The following is a 3,856-nucleotide window of genomic DNA, read 5'->3' on the forward strand; positions in this document are numbered from 1 at the left end:
GCAACTACTGAGCCCACGTGCTGCAACTACTGAAACCCATGTGCCTAGAGCCCGTGGTCTGCAACAAGAGAAGTCACTGCAAATGAGAAGCCTGTGCACCACAATGAAGAGTAGCCCCCACTAGCAGCAATTAGAGAAAGCCTGAGTGCAGCAACAAAGACCCAACGCAGCCAACAAAAAAAAAAAAAAAAAAAGAAAGAAAAGATAAACAAAACAAGATACTGGAACCCGTGGGTATTGTTGGTAGGAATGTAAAATGCTACAGCTGCTGTTGAAAACAGGATGACAGTTCCTCAAAAATTAAATTACCACTTGATTCAGCAATTCCACTTCTGGGTATACACCCAAAAGAATTGAAAGCAGGGTCTCAAATAGGTATTTGTACACCCATGTTCGTAGCAACATTATTCACAATAGCTAAAATGTGGAGGCAACCCAAGTGTCCACTGATGGATGAATGGATCAGCAAAATGTGATATACACACACACACACACACACACACACACACACACACACACACACAATGGACTATTATTAAGCCTTTAAAAGAAAGGAATTTCTGGCATATGCCACAACATAAACAAACCTTGAGGACATTATGCTAAGTGAAATAAGTCAGTCACAAAAAAAAGACAAATACTATATGATTCTACTTATATTAAGGCACTTAGAGTAGTCAAAATCATAGAGACAGAAAGTAGAATGGTGGCTAATTAAACTTAAAAGCTTTTGCACAGCAAAGGAAATCACCACCAAAACGAAAAGACAACCTAGAGAATGGGAGAAAATATCTGCAAATGATATGGTCGTTAAGGGGTTAATGATGGTGGTGTCATGGGCTACATGAGCTGAGGAGAAGTGAGGTGTGAGAGAAGGAAAACCGTGCCTTCTGGTGGGTGGTGGGGAGGGACTTATCTAAAAGGGAAAATCTCTTTCTGGCACTTCTGTGGTGATAGAGAGGCATTCTGAATTGCTACCTGCCTACCTCACCATTTCTCATGTAGGACTTCTGGGTCTATCATCACCATCATCATCTGAGGAGGAGCTGGTTTTGTCGTCTGATTTGGTGTCTCTGCTGCACAGAAAATGCAGCAGCCATTTTGCCACCTTTGTCCTCTGATTCAGAGAACTCTACTTTTCTAGATGAGGGAGCCTCTTTTCTCAGTACTTTCTTTTTCTGTTTTATTTTCTACAATTTTTTAAAAAATATTTATTTATTTATTTGGCTGTGCCGGGTCTTAGTTGTGGCATGCGGGATCTTTTAGTTGTGGCATGTGAATTCTTATTATGAACTCTTATTTGCGGCTTGTGGGATCTAGTTCCCTGACCAGGGATCGAACCTGGGCCCCCTGCACTGGGAGCATGGAGTCTTAGCCACTGGCCCACCCGGGAAGTCCCTATTTTATACAATTTTTAAAGGTTACTTTCCATTTACAGTTATTACAAAATATTGGCTATATTCGCCATGTTGTGCAACACATCCTTGAGCCTATCTTACACCCAATAGCTTGTATCTTCTACTCCCCTACCCCTACATTGCCCCTCCTCCTCCCACTGGTAACCACTAGTTTGTTCTCTCTATCTGTGTCTACTTCTTTTTTGTTATATTCATTACTTTGTTGGTTTTTTTAGATTCTTTTTTATGGCTGAGTAGTATTCTATTTTATTCTCAGTACTCTTATCACTTTTTGTCACTTCTATCACTTTTTGTCACTTTACCTGAAGTTCTCCCTGGAGAAACAGAAATACAACTTTTTCTTGTAGGGCTTTGCTGCTGGGTGCTGGGGAATGATGAATTTCTGGTGGTAGAGTTGCTGTAGGTGATGTTTGGTGCTTTTGCCTTGGAGGACTTGAAGGAGATAACCTGCTGAAACCATGCAACTCAGATCGGGACTTGAACCCACGGTCTTTTAACTGAGATCACATACCTGGTCTCAGGACTTAACGAAGCTCAGGTTCTTGATGTCTTGCTGCAGAAAGAATTCTGTGAGAGACAAAGTGATAGGTAAGAAGTGGGTTTATTTAGAGAGAAACACATTCCACAGATGGAGTGTAGGCCATCTCAGAAGGCAAGAGTGGCATCAGGGTATGGGGTTGTCAGTTTTTATAGGGGTGGGTAATTTCATAGGCTAATGAGTGGGAGGAGTGGTCCAGCTATTTTGGGGAAGGGGTGGGGATTTCCAGGAATTGGGCCACCTCCCATTCTTTGACCATTATGGTTGGCCTTGGAACTGTCATGGCACCTGTGGGTGTGTCATTTAGCTTGCTGATGTGTTACAATGAGCGTATACTGAGGCTCAAGGGCTAGTGGAAGTCGACTCATCCACCATCTTGGACCTATTTGGTTCTAATCAGTTTATGTCACGTCCTCGGGCTATGCCGTTCTGTTAAAGGTTGTGCCCTGCCTCCTTCCCTCCTGTTTCACTACCAGTTTTTCAAGGGGGCTGAAGGTCCTCTTGGGAGACTTCTTTGTCAGTGACCCGACACAAGACAAAGTGGACAATGAACTACTCCTAGACAAGAATGCTGATGAGTGCCTTTTTCATCTCACTGGAGATCTGCTCCGTCTATGCTTTGGTGGAGTTCTTCCTCCAGGTGATGGCTGCCTCCTTGGGCTTAGCTGTCTTCTAGGTGAATATGATCTTGATGGGATCTGTAGCGCCAGCAAGATCAAGTATGAGAAGAAGCGTGAGATTTTGGTTGATTCTTCTCCTATTCCTTTTGTTTTTTGGAATTTTTTTTTTTTTCCAGAGAATGTCCTTTAGCTTTGGTACAGTTTCAGGCTGGGGAAATTTCAGGATATCACTAAGTGTCAGAAGTGGTCACTTGTACTGAAGGTTCCGGGAGTGCTGGAGTGTTCTTTTCTGGAGCAGAGGAAGGACTCTGGCTCTTGGTTCTTTGATGAGAAAGGCTGAACATGATTGTGCTTTCTCTCTGTCCTGACTGGGCAGGATTGTCTTTTAGGGTAGGAGATCTGGACTGGAGTCTTCTTAGACTTCAAGATCTCTACCTTTTCTCTCTACTGCTTTCTTTTTCTTCTTTATCTCTCTTTTCTTTGTCTTGCTTTTTTCATAGGTGGCAATTTTTCTTCAATCTGTCTGTTTCCTTTCTTCTTTCTTCAGGTCTAGGAAAGTGAAAGGGATTCCAGCGATATTTTCTTGTGGAGGGGCCACAGTTCTCCCATAAACTCTGTAGAATTTTTTTTTTTCATTCAAAACGCCAGTTTGGTTGATTCGCATCATTTTAGAGCCTGGATTCTCCAAAAACAGCCAAGAGAATTGGGCCAGAGCCACACTGGGTCACTCTGTTGTGACCTAATAAGGTGATGGTACTACACTTCAGATGCAAAGAATAATTTCCATCTTGGTTCAGCCCTTCACTTCCAGTTGGTTGACTAAACTCAGTCATAACATTCTCTTTATTTTTTAAAAAATAAATTTATTTTTGGCTGCGTTGGGTTTTCATTGTTGCAGCTAGTGGGGGCTACTGTTTGTTGCAGTGCGTGGGCTTCTCATTGCGGTGGCTTCTCTTGTTGCGGAGCATGGGCTCTAGGCGTGTGGGCTTCAGTAGTTGCAGCGCATGTACTCAGTAGTGGTGCGTGGGCTTTAGAGCGCAGGCTCAGTAGTTGTGGTGCGTGGGCTTAGTTGCTCCGCAGCATGTGGGATCTTCCTGGACCAGGGCTCAAACCCATGTCCCCTGCATTGGCAGGTGGATTCTTAACCACTGCACCACCAAGGAAGTCCCATAACATTCTCTTTAAACCCAAGGATTTCTGTAACTCATTTTGTTATCCAAGGCTTTTGAACCTCAAAATTTATTTTTCTCATGTCTGCCTTATTTTTCTAAGCATTCTGC

At 43.0% G+C, this 3,856-nt stretch overlaps 1 pseudogene; it reads right to left on the bottom strand.

The window, feature by feature from the left end:
* Positions 1 to 1,711: 1,711 nt before the first annotated feature.
* Positions 1,712 to 3,185, bottom strand: LOC132435365 (serine/arginine repetitive matrix protein 1-like; annotated as a pseudogene).
* Positions 3,186 to 3,856: the final 671 nt, after the last annotated feature.

The sequence above is a fragment of the Delphinus delphis genome, chromosome 12, assembly GCF_949987515.2.
Source record: "Delphinus delphis chromosome 12, mDelDel1.2, whole genome shotgun sequence".
In the NCBI taxonomy this organism is placed as follows: Eukaryota; Metazoa; Chordata; class Mammalia; order Artiodactyla; family Delphinidae; genus Delphinus; species Delphinus delphis.